We start from the raw sequence: 18,475 nt of genomic DNA, 5'->3' as shown, positions 1-18,475 counted from the left end.
ATTTATACTACTCCAGCACAGATGTAAACACCAGTCATAAAAATACCAAAAAAAAAAAAATTGAGAAAAATCAAATCTAATTAACTTACAAGCCTTCGGGGGGGAGATTATTTTATAGTGTGACATGATAACTAGAGTAGTAACCCAGAAAAGACAATCTTGTGTATTTTCCTTTGCAGATAAATTATGACTCTGATTTTTTTTTTCCACATATGTAATAAAATACCTGCATTAATTCATCTTGACATACATTGCTGGGAACAAACAAAAAAATCTTAATCTTGCAGGAAATGAGCAGACATAACTCACAGCATGTCTGACAGCTTTAATCTAATTTGAATAGCATCTTTGTTAATAGTCCCTTGGGGCACACAATTTCAAGCTATCCATTCTAGGTTAAAATGAATAGGTGAATGTTTTGAATCATGTTCTTTGTTTTTCTGCTTGCAGCATATAGAGGAATGTGTATTAAAAATTACTTTATATATATTACTTTATATATATTACTTTATATATATTACTTTATATATATTACTTTATGTAAGATATATATTTGAGAACACAGTTGTGTGTTCAGTTCCGGAAATCAGATTTGAAGAGCACATCCCATTAATAGCTCTGTCCCAAGAAGCAACTTCAGCTCAGGCATATCTCTTTGCAACAAGCAGTTCTAGCATTATACCTATGGAAAACTGCAGATGTCAGAATTATTTACTCTTTTGCAAAGCATCCCGATAAATCACCTCTGGAGCTAGCCCACCCAACTTTCAGTCTCAAACCCAACACAGCACGAGACTCCGGTCATTAGAGAAAAGGGCAGAATACCAGAGAGAATTGTAGAAGCACAGTGATGAAAAAGACCTCAGGTGCTCCTTTTGTTCATCCTGTTGCCCAGGGCATATTCAGCTCTGCCAGTGTCACTCTTGGCAAATGCTGTTCCAGTCTCTTCTTAAAGACCTTCACTGAGCACAGCTTTCCCAGGCAATCCTGTCTATGATAATGGCAGGAGATCTTTCTTCCCCGCACACCTCGTAACAGCCAATTTGAATCTTTGCTGCTTTTAAACTCATTACTTTGTGGCCTACTGTGGCCTCTGAGTTATCTCCAATTAGTACCCATCCATTTTCTGTAAGAGCTTCCTACTGAAGTACTCTCAGTGATGAGCAAAACAAGATTTCTCTGTGCTCTGCTTTATACACCCTGATAATATGTTTGCCTTTTAAGTAACACCATGAAACACCTTCAGGTCATGGTGCTCCACAACACCTTCAGACCCATTTTTAAGCAGGACTCCTCCAGCTAGTTGGCTTCTATCCTACATCTGTAACAACTTATTGTTCCTGTTGAGATGTTTTACTCTTTGTTTGATGATATTTTTCTCCTAGATCATATCTTCAGGTCATTTACAATTTAATGGGCACATTTTCCGTTGCGGCATTCAGGTATTGGTAAAATTTGAAGAGGAGATAAGCAGTAGGAGAACTCACATAACTACCCTTAACATACCCTTCCACACTACGTAGTCAACTGGTTTTACACCCGCCTTGTGAGAATTTCACCAAGACTATGTCTCTTGTATAGTTTATGGGTAGGTCATTGTTAAAGGCAAGATGAAGACCTCAGTGATTTCTTTCCTCTGTCCAGCCTGACATCCTATGCAGAAGGAAATCATTTTAGATTGACAAAATTTACGTGTAGAAAAAACCCCCAAACCGGTTGTCTTGTTGGATGGCATCTGCATGTAACTTCTTCCTTATTTTCTAGATAGCAGCAAACATTTTATCATCTCCTTAAGAAATATTGTGGGAAGATGCAATCTTTATTCTATCAGTTACTTGATCACAGATGGCTTGTTTAGTGATAAAAAAGGCATGAAACACCTTCATGCTCAAATTCACCTAGAAGCTATTTGAGTAGATATTGTTCTTTCTTTTAAAATTAACAGTGAAAGTGAAGAAAACTGTTTCAAAGTATTATACTAAGTCAATAATAGAATGAGCACTTTTTATTCCCAAAGTAGTTACTTGATAATTGCACCTTATTTCATGCCCTTTTTTGCTCTTCTGGTTTTGCTCTTCTGGGTTTTTTTTTTCTGGTTTTGTTTGTTTGTTTTTGTTTTGTTTTGGTGGTATTGTCTGTTTGTTTTTTGTTTTATTCTTTCTTTGGTTTTTTTTTCCCTGTGTTACATGTTCCTGCTGTTCTTTTAAATTTATTTTTTCATATATCTACTATCAACCAGTCTTTAAAATTCATTCTTTGGGGTGGAGTAAATAAGAATTTTATACTTTAACCAAGTTTATCTCTTATGATACTTCTTGTGTCTCTGCACAGGGTAAATTATGACCCTTGTATTTTTCCTTTAGTCTTTGTTTTATCTCTTAATCCTTGTTCTTATTAGACAGTGACTACAAATTCTTGCTCACCATTGAAGTCGACCTAATCTTTTATATAACTCTTTATCTCCCTCATTATTTCAAAGACACAGTTCCATGGCCATTCTTTGTCCTTCTGAAAAAATTGTATATTTTTAATATGTTTTTCAGTCCCTTTTCCTGTATGCTGTTCATCAGCATACATAAATAAATAGCCTGACCTCTCATTTCCTGTTTCTTGTCTTTTGATCTTACTCTGAATAATCCTTATCTCCTCCCACTCAAGAAATCTTGATACTCTTATTCAAATTTCTCTTTTAATTCCTAACTATGAACTTCTGTCACTCACACTGCCTTTCCCTCTCCAATCTCTGTTTAAAGATTTTCTTAATAGATAAGTAGTACCCTTACAGAAAACAGACTGTTTTCTGTCTTCTTTGGGTTTCTTTCCATGTACAAGAGTATGTGGAATATCGTCTCTATGGTCATGGGAGATAAAGGTTTCCTGGTGTCCTGGAATGTGTTTATTACTCCAGAATACCTAGATTCCTAAGCCTTTGTAATCTTTAGCTAGAAAAACAAACACATATTCCATACTAACCTCCTGCCTTCCCAGATTGATACCCATTTTTGATCCAAGACTGGTCCCTGAAAGCAAATATATGACACAAATAGAAGGGCTCATGGAGCTGTGATCATTGTGAGATGAACTTCACCCACTTTATAGCAATTTGTAAGAGCTGAGTCATTTGGGATCAACATGCTCCACATGTCAGCTGGAGTAGGCTGATGAGGCCTTCAGGAGGAAATTGCCAACCTCTTCTACTTTTTTCCTTTCTCTTTGGAATGGAGGCTGTGAATGTTAAAGGTCGGAATGTCTTTTATTCCACTTCCAATGACATTTGACCATTACTTGCTGCTAGAACACTGTCCTGTTCTTCACCTCAATAGTGAAACAGCGCCAATTTCCAGCTGAGACCAGCAGCCAGCTTGTCCCTGACAGAATGGCCATTAGCTGGTGCTGTTATGGACCCTGAGCTGCAAATCTTCCACAGATTCTGGTCAATGCTGTCTTGGCATGAGTGGTCTCTGCATTTTAACAAACAAGCAAGAGATAAAAAGATAACAAGAATGGATAAATAGCACAGCTGTGTGGGATTTTTTTTTTTTCCGCTAGAATTTTAATAAAATAGGAAATCCAAAACCACAAAAGCTCCAACAGTGAAGAATTAGCTAACACCCTTCCCAACAAACAAAAACAAATTTCTGCATATCCATTCCAATTGCAATTGACAAGAAAATGACCAGCCTGTCTCTTAGTCCATCTCTTCCAGGACATAAAATAGAAGTTTTAAGAATGGTCAGATCCTCTCCATTTGAGTTTGTTGTTACCCTTTGAGACTGCTATAATGCTGACACAGCAGGAAAAGAAAGCAAAGGGAGAGAACTTGGCCACTTAGTGCGTCTGAGTATTTGAGGAACTGAGATACAAACTCCTGAATATGCTCTGGACTTTAATTGCCATTGCCTGGAATTGACATCTTTGATGGTCAGATCTTCACGGCTCAAAATCTTACGTGCTCTACAAAATGTCACTGAGTCTCAGTGACAGACAGAATTTGATTTCTGAAGTTTCCAAGTTCAGTGGAAAATACAGGAAACAGTGAGAATTATTCTAAATCAACAGAGTCATGATTCAGATCTTAATATTTGCATGCCTTTTTGAAAATTTTGATGAGGCCTAACCTTGTAGGTCTTGGCCTTTTATGAAAACTTACATGCTCAAGTTAAAGAAGCAAAAATATTGGATCTTTATCCAGTCGTGGCTATCATTACACTAACCATAAAAAAGTTAATTCCAGCAAAATTTCAGTCTATCTTCTAAAGAATGCAAAATACCAGCTGTATGTTGTGCAGTGTTATTCATCAGCCATGAGAATGATTTTGCCTTTGAGCACTTTTCTCCTATGAACTCTTCCTTTCAGAAATAGTCAGAAATTAGCATATGTGCAGAATAGATCATTAAAGAGGTATTCTAAAAATGAAAGAAAACATTAATTCCTAAGAAGAATGCACTTTTGTCAATTTGACAATGCATGGATAGTCTATCTAATAAAATCTTTTTCAAATTCTAACTTATTCTGTAATGTTATTACATAGGCTGAAGTAAGTGAATTGCTATATAAAAGAAATTCTCCCTCATTCTAATAATTTTCATAGATTCAGAATCATTGTTTGTTTCTTTGGTTTTAATTTTTTTCTGTCTTAGGCATGTATTTTTTGAGTGAAATTAAAAGAAGTCATATAACTTTATTGAAAATCTGCATCATTATGACATTTTGAGACCGATTTTTCTGACATGCACACACCAATCCAGTTTGAATGGTCTTTTTGAACCTAATTTAATAATCTCTTATAATGAAATCATTTTAAGTACATCAACATTCATAAATATGATAAAGGTATCTTTTACTTTCATTTGTTGCAGTAATAGCTACTGCATTGTATATGAACAAGATAACCTCTGGGGTTTTTTCTTATTAGAGATATCTTCTCTCTCTCATTGAGTCAGACATAGAAATGATATATTGCATGCACTTTTCAGATGAAACATATACATAATATTTTAAAGACCAAATGTCTGTAGCTACAAAATCAGACACTATCAAGTTTCTAGACTAGGTATATGTAACCTACCTCTGCACATCAGTCTCCAAGATACAGGACTTAGGAATATTTTGGTCCTACTACACTGAAAAAATCATAACAAACTCAGTGAGACTATGTATTTATTAAAACAGGTCACACTTCAAAACACAGTTACAGTACATAATGGATTTACCATGAAAAGGCAATTTGCAACATTCAGCTTTCCAATTTTTATATATTCAAGACAGCTGTGAATGAAAATTAAGCACTTACAGTGTGTGATCTCAGAATTTGCATGAATTTATGCTTAAAAGATGAACAGCAGCATCTCCAAGATGAAGCCTGTAATTTTAAAAGTATTAGTAGTGAGCTAATTTGAAACATGCCTTTCCCACAAAAGAATTTTCTAAGCTCTTGAGAGGCAAAATTAAATTTCTGGCCACTCTTTCATTTGCATTTCCATACTCTGACAGTTTCCATAATTGGATTATTGCTAAAATAAAGAAGACAATCATATTTTATTTAAACAATGGGAAGTGGAAAGTTTTATGAAGGAAATATCTACTTCAGAAAGTCTACAGTAGCAAACTGAAAATAAAAACCAGCTTTCAATTCCAATTTTTCTAAGAAAATTCTCTGTAGATAAATGTTATCTGTTTAATGGAATTTACTTAAAAGATGTTTACATTCAAGTAAAATTACTTTGGAGCAAGGTGTCTCATAGTGTTCAACACTTCCAGGTCTTTTTCAAAGTACATGTCATAAAAAATAGAATGAGTGGTCAGAGAGCCATGGCAGGGCATTTTGGCATTTGGACTTTGGCCCACTGCTCAACTAACTCCAACCGGTTTCTTTAATTCCCTTTGGTCTGCTGCTTATAGCAGCCATTATATGGTTCTGGATGTTTAAACAGCTCCAGCACAGATAATCTTCAAGAGTTGGTTTCTCTTCCCCACATTTTCCCTAATTTCTGGTAAAACAATGAGTCTTTTGGCTCATCCCATTTCCTTGTGCAGACCTGAATTATAATCCAAGTCATGCAAGATTATTAGACCTATTTTGTGGTACATTCTAAAAGAGCAAGTAAATTGTTTTGAACTATACATTGTTCTATAAATTAAAACATTTTTAAAAAAAGAAGTGAGTTGAAATAAAAGAAAAAAGTGAATGAAAACAAAAAAGAAGGCAAGTTTTGCATTGAGGGGGAGCACAGAGCAATTAACACCTAGCAGACTTTGAAGATAATCTCAATAGTTTCTCCATATAACCAGGAAAGAGCAAAGTGCTCAAAGACATTTACAGCATTCCATAAAGGTTCTAGCTAGTCTGGTCTTAAAATCCCTCAGTGATGGAAACCAAAACTCCTGAACTCACTTATTGTAGCTAGTAAACTTGCCATAATGGTGGCATAATAGTTGCATTTTAGCTCTTGAATTTTCAAGTTCTGAGGACCATTATAATTTAAATATTGTTTGAAATAAATTTAGTTGAATGAGAGATTTGATTTCTTTCTTTTCCTCATTAATTCTGCATGTTAAAAATGATCATACTAAATAATGCAGTGAGCTCAATCTGACCAGGGGATATTCTGAAAGGTTTTAGCTTGAGTGAGGCTGAAAGTCACATCTCCATGTTATGCAGAGAACATATAGACTTATGAATACTACTTATTTGAGAAAGGAGCACCTTGATGGCCATAGTGACACTTCCTGGAGTCTAATTTGGGAATAACAGGCATCTTCTCCTGGTGTTTTCTCCAGAGGCTTATTATTAATTTCAATTATTAGCACAAGAATAATGACTACAAGAGGATGTTACATTTTATTCTTGGCCTTCCCTCAGCCCTTCAGTCTCTTATATGATCAGATCTTTTCTTGCTGATGATATTTTTGCAAGCAATACTGCGGTATTGGACAGTCTCTTAAGCAAGAGACAATGTTGTAACATTAGGAGCTCAATTCTGTCCAGCTTCTCCGTGTTATAAACATATTTGTTTAATGTTACATCTTATATAGTGGGCGTCCCAACACTGCATTAGTCATGACAGGAATGGCCAGCATTTTTGCCATAGTGAAGTATCACCCCATCATTTCTACCCTGGGACTGCACTCAGCAGAAACACAAATATGCTGGTGATCATAATGAATTGGATGGATGGATTGATGGATGGATGCATGGATTAGATGGATTATAAGGCGCACAGTCAAGCAGAGGATCACAGCAAAAAATGTTAGGACTACATGACATACACATGCTACAACAGGGGAAGATGATCTGATGGGTAACTGTATGAGATGAATGAAATCAAAGTGATATGTAGATGGTAAATTTCAGCTATACTTGTATGTTAGGAAATATACTGCAAAGAATCCTCAGACCATGGCAGGTATAAGAAAATAATCTGGCACAAAATGATCCAGATTTCTTGGAATCAGCATTGAATATGGTGTCCCTTATCCTTTGATATTTCCCTTTGAAGTCAATTAGTTGTTACACCCCATTCAACTACTGTTGAGCTGAAGTCACTGAGTCACTTAATCTGGTATAATTTTCTTTTTTGTTAAACTAAGTAAACTTCTCACTGCATAACATATTCTCCAGCCCTTTTTCTTCCAGTTTTTTTACAATTTCCTTTGATTTTTGAAAGTAGGGAAAATTGGAAAAACCCCACAACAAACCCAACCAAATCATCAATACAGATTCCAAAAGAGGTTAGGGGAAAGCTGAGTTGCTGCCCTACAGCTGTGAGCTGCAGTGTGCCATTGCTAGGCACACATAGACTGTTGACTATGTTATTCTTGGAGAGAACAAATTGATATTTCAATTCTGTTCTTTCAATGTCAATTCATGGATTTTTATGTAAGTATTTGATAATGGAGAAGGACACAGGGAGAGGAGGGATTACTAGCAGAAGTCCTCTCATAAGGATGTCCACACACACCTCTGCAGCACATGCTTATTGTGTAGGAGGTGCTGTCAACTGCAGATATCCCATCCGTTCTGGATAAGAGAAACTCTAAAAAAGCTAGTGCTGCTCATCCATCCCTGAACTTTGAGAGCTGTATATTCAATTTTTACTCAAAATATTTTTCTGGTCAGTTTCCTGAGGAATATAATGAAAATTAATTGGTGCTGTCAGTCTCTTAATGTCTTTTTCATGCCACTACAAAATTTATTTTTTTTTATTTTTAAGTAAAGAAAATCAAAGTTCCCAATAAGATATTTTCAAGATTAATTTATTGATTTCAGTGCTCAAATATGAAACCAGTTTTAAGTCGTTATCTTGAAATTTTTTTCTCACATTTAGAGCTTTTTCAAAAGGTTCTCAAGAAACAGTTACTTTCTTTTGTCTCAGAGCATGATAATGAGTCCATGAAAAATAGTACAAGAATTGTTATTTCAAAGAAAGGATGGTAATAATGTTTTTTTCACATCTGCACCAATGATTTTATTATACCTCATTACTATGCACTGTCATCGCTGCACGCTTTGGTAAATAATGCTGCTTGAAATATTCTCGATGTTAATCAAAACACTTGTCTTGTTCATGTCTCTTGCAGGAAGTATTCATGATTGGAAATGGCTTTAAATTTGACCATACCTCTTATTATTTGCCTCTTTATCTTCCTCTCTTCTCTTCCTGTTCATCTCAGAACACACACAGAAAAAAAAAAAGGATTGTACTGGATTTTGAGATACAAAGACACAAATATGAGCAAACTGGATAAGACAAGTTCTATGCGTCATTTAAAAAGACACAGATATATTTGCAAAATAAATACATGTATTCACACGTATTTTTTCCAAACAAAACTTGAATACATTGAAGGCATTTGATACAAACATGACAGACCCAGTGAAATAATTAAGGAAGTACATATGGCACTTATAGGACAGTCTGATGTTCAGCTAGCATTTCAGAAGTAAGGAACTGAAATAGAACAGATCTGATCAGCTTATTTAAATACTGCCCTTGATAATTAGCAGTTTGACATTGTTTTCTGAGAGAGACTGTGCCTACCAGCCTCAGTACAATGAAAAAACCCCGTGTAAACCTCCAGAGAAGTAACATATTGTCAAAAAGGAAAAAGGGCATCTAGATAACATTAATTTCTTCTCATGCAAAGAAGACATTAGAATTCAATTCCTACATCTCCTAAAAACAAAAACATAAAAGAGAAAATGTTCTGCAGCTTTTTTACTTTTGACTGATATGACTTATCTTCACCCTTTGAAATTCTTTTTTATTACAGTTATATATGAAACCCCCTACACACTTTTTATAAGGAAAATGATGACTTTTCTGTGCCAATCTTTTGATATCTTTACACCCTTCAGAGCTGTATTCTTATTAGTGATTACTTATGGAATCACTTTACAGCACTGCTCAGCAAAACAGGATGCACAACTAAAATGACTTATGAGGGAGATAAGAAAATCATAACTTGCTTGATGAAAGAAATTATTGGCCTAACGTGGTGTCCTACTGTTGACTTTTCTCTCATACTATATCACCAGCGCTTCCCACACTGAATGACATTTCCTTATGGGTACCAGACAGCAGTGAGTGTTGGTAAGACAGGCAGCAGGGTAAAGCAAGAAAAATTACTTCTCACAGTACCCCCTGATTTAGTTTTTCCTTTAAAAACATATCTTTCTGTAGTCAATGTTCCTGTTTTGTGCAGAAAAAAAAAATAAATATGGGAAAAACCCTTTAGCTTAATGGAAAATTCTATTTCTTTCCAATTTTTGAAACATTGCTGAGAATTTCAATATTATATGGGATGGAAATTTCTTTTTCTGGCTGCTTCTAACTTCCCTAATTTATCATTCACTCAGAGCAAGGAGGTAATAGGTAGGAAATGCAATCTTGTAGTTAGGGATCCCAAGAATAATGTATTTTGAATCTAAATATACCTTAATATGTGCAATGCCTCTTAAGCTATTTTTACAGTTCTGCATATTCCACAGTGAATTGGGAAAAAAAAAAAGAAGAATATTCAGCATGCTGCATTTACTGTGAGCCTCTAGGAAAGCCATTCCTCCATTTCTTCGCAGTTATTCACTAAGAAAAGTGACCATAATCAGATCTCTTATATTTCAAAAAAGTAGTTACTTGGCAACCGTGACTGTGATTCTAGACTACAGGATATATGTGCATTTTAGGTGATTTCCCCAGGTGCTCTGCAATATGTTTTTATTTTCTGAGTGAGAACTGGGATTGCAAAAGCATTTCCTGCAGAAATAAATTCAATTCATCCCTGTTCTTCTGCCAAAGTATACCATAAATTGCTCATATGGTTATTGTGTTCTCAAGAGCAATATATGGAACAATATATGCAATATTTCAGTTTAAATGTGAACTTAACACCAAAAGAGTACTCACTGCTGTCTCTCCAAGGGCAGAAAGTTACTGACAGTTGAGTTGGAGTACTGATTAGACATAGAATACGAAATTCCAAAAATCTTCTCTGGGAAATAACGTACCCTTGATTCTGCCACCCTTCCTCCACTGTGTTGGAACTTGTACAATATGCAGCACCACTGAACGATATAGATAAACTCTCTGGTGCATATATTACTCAACCTGTTTAAGTGGCAGAACTGGAACTTCAATAAATAGCCATGAATTATGAAACATAAATTTCTTTGTTGAAAAAAAATAAAATTTAGGCTTCTCTGTAATCTTGCTTAGTCCACAGAGCCTCTTTTATAAGATATATTTGTAGTTTGGGAGTAGGATGGACACAGTGTACAGATGTACTGTCAGAGTTCAGCTAACTCTAGCCCAGGCTGTAATTTTATTACTGTAATAGGGCTGAAATTCTTTTGCTAGACTTATTTAGTGTAGGGGGTTTTTAAGTCAGTAGAAAGCATTTAAGTGCATTTTCATCATACCATATATCTTCCCCTCTTGTATAAGAGATGTATAAGCAAGAGAAAAGCATGGCTACTTTAAAAGTACATACATGTTCTTCATTTCATGCAAAAGGGACCTGAATAGGCACTTAAAATATTGAATGTCCAGTATTGAAAGAAAACAGGATGCAAGGTAAACATGATGCATTTTCACTTCAGGATTAGTGCATTTCAAATGTTCGTAGTCAACAAACTGTGAAGTGAAGAAAAGGAACACCAAGCCCTCTAAAAGACATCTCACTTGCTGCCCTAACAGTTAGACAGACTAGCATCTCAGGAGAAATTATGGAAGAACACTTCTAGGAGTTTTACATTTGTAGTAGAATGGAGTGACTTACTTAACCACAGTTATTTGAGCATTCTCTTTCAAGTTGCCCAAACACGCAGTCCTCTTACATTGTAGTATATGGTGCATATTATTCAATCACTGTAAAAGTACTAGTGTAAATATAAGTGTACATCCTAAAACAAAGATGAGTCATAACACGACTAAATGTTAACATTTAGTTCTAGTTAAAGACATTATCTATTTTGCTCAGGTAAATAACATATCTTTCTCAATTTAATCTTGATGTTTACAAAATTTGCCCGGGTTTGAATGGTGTTTTCCTGCTTCCTATAAACTCCTGATTTTTGCTAGTGGTCAAGGCATATGTTTTAGAGTTTTGTCATATTTTTGTCAAAATCTGTGTCGTGGTCTTGGTTGCATCAATTCATTCATTGAACTTCAGTTATCTGCAAAATATGTCCAAAAAAACAATACAGTTTTTAAAGCTTATTCATAGCTTTGGAAGTATAAACAAGAGCAACATTTTAATTTTTACTTACAAATTTTGAAGTGTAATCTGGGTTCAGCAATTCATAAAATGAGAAGGAACTAATAGAACGTTGGTCTTAACTCGTATAATACAAGGTATAAGAATTAATCTAGCTACTTTTTGATTATGAACCTTTGCTAAAATTTACCTATCCTGTCCTGTGCTGCTTTTGGTCTGTTAACCTACTTTTTTGTTTAAGCATCTAGGGTTTTTTCTTGTCACATTTTTGCTTTACTGGCTTAAAGGGCTGTTAATATCTATATTTGCTCCCTGTAACTTACCTAACCTTTTGTATATAAGGTATTCTAGTTGATAAACCCTCTGGAGGCAACACTAATATATTAAATTCCTCACTCCTCAAAGTTTTCAAGGCTGGGTTGGATGGGGCTCTAAGGAACCTGGTCTAGTGGAAAGTGTCCCTGCCCATGGCATGGGGTTGGAACTAAATGATCTTTCAGGTCTCTTCCAACCCAGACCATTCTATGGTTCTATAACTACATGATAAAACACAAAATGGTTCACCGTGTGGTGTAATTTCAAGGGTTTTTGTGATGTGATGTTATCAGAGGGACAAAAACAAGAGCTAGATCAGGACAAGACAAGGTTGCCTGAAGTTTTCCCCTCATTCTATACTGCTTTCTTTCTATTCTGCCTTTGCTACTGCTCAGGGTCAAAAATTATCACAGGCATGTTCAGACAAGGTTTTGTTTGGCTGGCTGGCTTAGTTTAGCTTGCTTAGTTTGTTTTTTGTTTTTTTGTTTTTTTGTTTTGTTTTTTTTTGTGGTTTGAGGGTCTTTTTTGTTGGTAGTTTTTTGGTTTTTTTTTTTTTTCAAAGGATGGCTGATTTTTTTTTTTTAATCTGTGATTGGAATAATTTCATTTATTCATTCACTTGCAATGTTAGATGCTTTTTGCTCCATGGGTAAAATGAAGAGTATGTTCAAATTTGTGTCAAAATGTCAGGATAATGAGTGGACTGGGATTTTGCCAAGGAGTCTACCTCTGCATAGCTCTGAGGGAACCTTAAGAACTGTTATGAGTAATTTAGTAATTCATGCTGGTTAAAACTACATGTGTATGAAATATGTCCGAACTATAAAAATCTTAATAAACACCATAGTCGGGGGACACAGGGTGGCCACACAAGATGACAAAATCACAGCTGGCAGCAGAGGAAGAGAATTAACATACGAACAGAACCTAGTCCAGCACAGGAGATGACCATCATCACAGGAATGACCAGGAGCCACCCAGCGATGATGGCCCATGAAGAAGTCCAGCACAGATAATCAGAGCCATCGGGAGCATACATCTGAATGCCCGATTCCAGTAAACAAGCCATATCACACATCGCGTCCTGGACAAGGTTTTGTGCAGCACAGGACACAGAAAGAAACCAACATGAATGTGGAGGACGCTGAAAGAAGACAGGGAGCTGAGCCTCGGACTGGAAAAAGAGTATAAGAATGGACTCTGCCATGCAGCACGTGTGAAGCATGGGGGCTTGCCGTGATAGAGGTCAGGCCAGTGTTCATCCAGCTCCAATCTCGGGCTTGGCGCTGTCCCTTGATTGTTTGGCTATCTGGACTGTATAGCGGTGGCAAAATAAATTCTATTTTTCATTTCTTTATTAAATTGGCTGGCTCGATTTTTACCTATGACAGAACTAATGAACATGAAACACCTTTAAAGTGACTTATCTTTAAATATGGAAGGAATCTAAGTTGCTGAGATATCTTCAGCATCAGTCATGTAAAGAATGGATGTCTTTCATGGATGCGTGTGTGTGTGTTTGTGTGTGTGTGTGTACACCTTTGTCTACACTCCTTTATATTTGAATGTCAGTCATTTGAGCTGGAGGATGAAAACTTAGCTGGAGATAAGTAAGTTACTTTATAAAGATGACCTCTTGTTAATGCATAAGGGATATCATGTAAAGAAGACAATGCTAGAGCCAATTTCCTGTAGAGGGTGAAAAAGCTGATCAGTGTGTCAAAATGGTTCTTTACATCTGAGAAGCAAAATATTGTGGAATATCCCAAATTTATTATCCATTCTTCTAAATTACTGAGGGCAACTGGCAGATTCATTCAAATGCAGAGCAGGAAAAGGAAAATTTGGTGCAGATTTGATAGGCGTGGTGTGAGATATACACCAGAAACATTTCGCCTTGCAGTATGATCATAACTCTCACCCCTCCCCAAATTATTTTCGGACAGAAGAATCAAGTTTTCCTCTCTATGGTAAAATATCATTTTTTTACAAGTATCTGAAACATAGACAAGGTATTCAGGCAGTGCAGCATGATTCTGAAACACAGACAATGAAACTTTATAAATTCTATACCAACAACTATAAACCTTTGAAAGAATTGGAGAGGAGAAAGGTAGTAAAAAACTTACAAAATAAAAGTGACATATTTTAGATGAGTTTTAATTTTTTGTTTGTATATTGTCTGTCAGATGCAAGACATTGTTTCTGGTTATAGGTATATAAATATAAATATGTAAATCCCACAGAGATAACCTCTCCTACTCTACAGGAATACTCCTAGACTTCCTTATTTCTTAACCCCTCACTGCTGCCCATCACTCCTGCCTCTTGACACTTTAAGTGGCACATCTTTCTCCTAGGACCTTTTCCTCAGAAATTTAGGTGGTCAGACGTGCAAATCTACAACATTACTTTTCTATGTGATATTTGTTGCCATGTTCTTGAATCAGTACAGAGCAGAAAAATGGAAAGCAGAATCATTTATGTAACTTTTGTGTACTGACACGACTTGTCATCTTTTCAGCCTTGATAATCCTGACCCCACAAAAGAAGTAGTAAACAGGTTTTATGCCCTGTTAATGGGGCTATTTGATGGTTTCTTTCTGCTGGCATCATTCCTAATGATGCTGCATGGTGACTTTTCCTCGGCAGAGGTTTATAGAAGGGCGGGGGGATCACACACAATTGGTTGGGTTTCTCTGCCTCTGTTCTGACCCCAGTTCTTATCTGTATTCTTATCTGTATGGTTTGAGATAGCTGTCCTCAAACAAATCCCACAGACACAGCCATAAAGAATATTGAAGGATGTAGTTCCCCCAGAAGGAGAAAAACAGGCTTATTTAGGACATTTAAAGCTTTCACAAACCAGATATGTCAAATGCACAACTAACTAATCTGCGAGTCTGCCAGGCTCAATCCCTGTCAAGGCAGTTTGTGAGGGAGGTCTTTGGCAGAAACTTGTTGGGCTGTCAAATTTGTGGAACTACTGAAAACAATGGTGGCTGCAGGTCTCATTTGAATGGGCAAAAGTTATTCCCTTTGTATTTGCTGGTGTAAAGAATACATTGGATTTTCCACAGGAAATTATGTAACAAGACATTCTCTATTTACTTCTAATTATGTATAGCTTCTGCCAAAATAAGAGATTTAAGAGCTAAATCTATCATTCAAGGACATTATGTGAATTAGCAATGTTGTCTAGAGATTTTTGGGCTCATAAAACCACACAAAAACATACTCCTCTATACTAGCTGTATTCATCTGTGCAAAACATGAAACCAACAATATTTTTGTCACTAAATAAATAACACAACTATAATTTGTTGAAAGCTGCCAATAGTCCACAAATATTTCATTTACTTACATTGCTTAATGAATACTGTAAAAGGAAAAACTTAGAGAAAAGAAAGGTAAACTACAGATGAGCAGTGGATGCATTGGGATCTCCTATTCATGCTGTATCCACTGTTCTTGAGTGTAGTCCTTGAGAGTATGAAAAGGGAGAGCATACAGATTGTAGGTGAAGGTAGAAGAAAAAACAAGGCTGTAGAAAAAGCCTTACAAAAGAAGACAAATAAGAGATACAGTTAAAGAAATGGGAATCTAAGGCAAATGCAATAGAAAAGCTGTTAAATGGATTCAAGTGCAGGATTGGAAGATGGAAAGGGAAGAACAGAGGAAAATCTGGGCACTTTATTCAGTTTCTCAGATGTTTTGGAACCAATCATTCGATATCTTCTTTGACATAATTTTGAGCCTGAACGTTACAAAAGAACAGGATAAAAGAACAAAGAAAATAATAAATTTTGACAATCCTCCTTAATGGCAACCCCGTCTTCTTAAATTGCAACGTGCTTAATAAGGTATCATCACTTTTCAACCAGTTTTTTGTCCATCATCCTTTGTTTTCTTACCTACTGAACTCTATTTTATTTTCTTGCATATTTTTGCTTGCTGTAACTTTCTTACTTTTAAACTTTTTGCTGTAGCTGCCTTTCAGATTCAGTCAGCTAAGCACAGCTATTTTCAATAATTTCAATATATATTCACTATCAGACTTCTGTTTTAACTTGCACCCCTGGTATGAAAGTAAGAACTGGTGTGCTGTATATTTTCTCAGCCAAAATCCAGTTTCTTCATTGTAATGAGAAGCTACTCATTTCCCATTATGACGGATCATCACACGGAAGCATAGTTATTTTTCTAATAAGAAAGTTAAAAACTAGGTTCACAGCCATAGCTGTGTAAAACCACCTACTTCGAAAAATCTGCCAAAGTCAACTTGTACAACTATGATTTGAAATTGTACTGTAGAGTGTTAGATTTCTATTATGAATTCCTCTCCATGGACAGCCAGCTTTTGTAGAAAGAAACAGGGGAGGAGAAAAGGCAAAAAGGAGAAGGGGTCAAGGAGAGAGAGAAAAAATACTGAGAGAAGGAAAAAGAGGAGGAGGGGGAAAGAAATAAAACAAAAACGGTTTGTTTGAAATTTCACAACTTTAGCCTCAGTCTCTTTTGTAAGCAGAAGTAGTTTATTTTATGCTGCCTGAGAGATATGTTTCCTTGTTTATCAACATATAATATTATTGTTTTACAGTCTCTCTCCTATTACCTCTTAATCATTGGGTCTTACAGTAATTTGGTGCTACTTAGAAGGGATTAAACCAAGTCAGAAAAAATGGTGTATTAAAAAACCCCAAAATTTTACAATGTGTATTTCATAACATTTTATATTTCATTTATGGTAATACTATATCAGAGCTAAAAACTAGACCTTGATATCTTCACAGAATATTCACAATCATTTACTAAAATATCAAGTATTTACTTATTGATTTATTATACAAGCTACTGGATTATTCTCCTTTTTTCCCAAACTTTGTCTGCATTCATACTTCATAACAGAATAAAAAATAGATTGATCTCAGCAAGCAATATTTAGTTATTGCAAAGAATTCTTTTGCTGGCTTATTTACACTAAGTGTGCTTTTTGAATGCTACCACTACAGGCAGTAGTGCAAATTGATTTAAAATCAGCAAATTGATTTAAAATGTCAATCCACTGCGGCCAGATTCTGACACCACTCCTCCCTCTGAGTAAATATACTTTATCTAATGAATTATCGTGTTGAGATTAATAGCAATATTCACAGAGAAAATAATTTAGTTAAGGTGAAGGCAATTAAAAACTGTTTCTGCATTATTATTATTATTATTTGCTTTACACTTCTATATATGGCAATACATTGTTGTTATTATAAATATTAACTTTATTACTGCAGTTTTTTCTTGGAATATTTTGACATAAAACAAGAAGGACATTTTTCCCTGAAAAAATGTTTCTATTTTCCCTTCAGATCTAATTATTCACTATATATCCGAGCACTCAAGTGGGAGCTTTATTTTGCATTATGCTAGAAAATGGGTAAAAATAGCAGGCAAGAGAGTTTACAGAAAAAGGTTTTGACTTGGCAAGACATTTAAGTGCATGCTTCATTTAAAATATGCAATTAGGCCCCTGGAAGCCTCAGATTTGTTGCAGAACAGTCTGGAAAGCAACTGTGGCTTTAAATTTCTGTCTGTGCATTGTATATTTGTGGTACCCAGTTGCTTGGCATACATTAGTAAAATATTAAAATATCACAGAAAATTTTTATGGTATGTGCATCAGTTGACAACCACCAGCATTCAGAATATTTTTGGTCCCACTTATATGCAGGAAGAAAACACACGTTAATTTAAGAGGATAACTTATGGCACAGATACTTCTTACATTTTATACAGCTGAAATACCCCTTTAAACTGCTGAGAGCATTGGAGATTTTTGGTAGGCATGAATCGTACTCAGATATGGTACCTTCTAGGCAGAGGGGAAAATAATCTGTTCTTTGAATACAGTCATTAAATGTAATCAAAACCGTATCTATATCTGTCTTTACAAATATATACTGATCTTTAACTACTGGTTTTCTGAAACTATTGCTGAAGGCAATTTTCACTATGTCTGTCAGCTGAATTCAAGGTGCTTAGAATTCAGTAGGTATTGATTAAAGAAATATTGTTTATGTGGCTGGAATAATTGTCCTGGGTGGTACACAGATAACTTTGAGGGAGTTAGGCAAGCCGCTTGTTACCAAAGCTTGGAAATGTGTACAAGCATATCATTGTGTTTAATGGAACAGTTATCCCATGCTGGAAGTTAGTGGTTCTTCAACACCATTCAGGGTAAGCCCTAGCAAATAAAGTCAAAATTCCAGAGCCATCCCTTGGAGCACTGGTCCCCTGGAGCTCTCTGTTGGAGCCATCCCTTGGAGCACTGGTCCCCTGGAGCTCTCTGTTGGAGCCATCCCTTGGAGCACTGGTCCCCTGGAGCTCTCTGTTGGAGCCATCCCTTGGAGAACTGGTCCCCTGGAGCTCTCTGTTAGAGCCATCCCTTGGAGCACT

Source organism: Motacilla alba, chromosome 2, assembly GCF_015832195.1.
Source record: "Motacilla alba alba isolate MOTALB_02 chromosome 2, Motacilla_alba_V1.0_pri, whole genome shotgun sequence".
Lineage (NCBI taxonomy): Eukaryota > Metazoa > Chordata > Aves > Passeriformes > Motacillidae > Motacilla > Motacilla alba.
Note: the sequence above shows the minus strand (reverse complement) of the source record.